We start from the raw sequence: 972 nt of genomic DNA, 5'->3' as shown, positions 1-972 counted from the left end.
ATTAGGTCTTCCTTGAAGGTCAAACACATGTAAAAAGTAAATGAAAACATCATAGAGAGATGGGAGGGAAGTCTGGAATATAAAAAGGATGCCCAGTTAAACACTGGACATCGGACATCCTACATGAGCATATAAAAAAGTCAAAGAAGCCAACATGGAAATAAAGGAAAAGGGGGAAAACGTCCTTATTTGCAGATAGAATGATTTTATACATAGGCAGAACTTTTATATTTCACATGAAATCATTAGAACTAGTAAGTCTATAAATTTGAATGTTAAAACATCAACACACCTATGTCACTAGAGTCATTGCAGTTGTGGGTGCTGTATCATATACACATCAGTAGGTGGCAGAGACTTATATCTACTATCAGTATTCTAAACTGTAAACATCTGAATGATTAGGAATCTAACACTCCCTAAAAAAAAAAAAAGCAAGCCTGAGACAAGCACAAGTTTAGCTCCTAACAGGACCTGATTGACTTCCATGGTGAGGAACAAGCAAAAGACAAGATGAACCTTTACTTGTGCTTCTTGCCCCGGTTGGTGTGAGCCTTGAAACTGATGACCCTTGTGGGGCCAATCAAGCTGTATCAGGTAAGACAAGGTCTCAAGAGAATCACCAGTAAAAGTCCATAGTTCAAAAGTTCATAGGAGAAACAAGGAAATTGGACAACAATTTTGTTGTCCAATTGGTACAGCTTCCACAATGAGATTTTTTTCCTTTGTTAAGGGAGAAGTTTACAAGGGTGGAGAGCTGGTAGGAGAGGAGGGAGTAATGAGTGGGATTGGGGTGCATAAGTGAAATTTAGAAACAACCAAAACATTGTTTTTTTGAAGTCAAAATATAAATATTATTTATAGTTTTACAAATAAATATTAAAATTACTTGAAAATAAGTGATTAAAATACTTCATTTTTATTGGATATTTTATTTATTTATATTTCAATTGTTGTCCAATTTCCTTGTTT

General features: G+C 34.8%; 1 pseudogene; it reads left to right on the top strand.

Annotated features, from left to right (window-relative positions):
* The first annotated feature begins 293 nt into the window (after positions 1-293).
* LOC114617018 lies at positions 294-417 on the top strand (annotated as a pseudogene).
* The last annotated feature ends 555 nt before the right edge of the window (positions 418-972 follow it).

Source organism: Grammomys surdaster, unplaced genomic scaffold (genome assembly GCF_004785775.1).
Source record: "Grammomys surdaster isolate TR1022 unplaced genomic scaffold, NIH_TR_1.0 133, whole genome shotgun sequence".
Lineage (NCBI taxonomy): Eukaryota > Metazoa > Chordata > Mammalia > Rodentia > Muridae > Grammomys > Grammomys surdaster.
The sequence above is the reverse complement of the archived record's forward strand: the minus strand, read 5'-3'. Positions and strand labels throughout refer to the sequence as shown.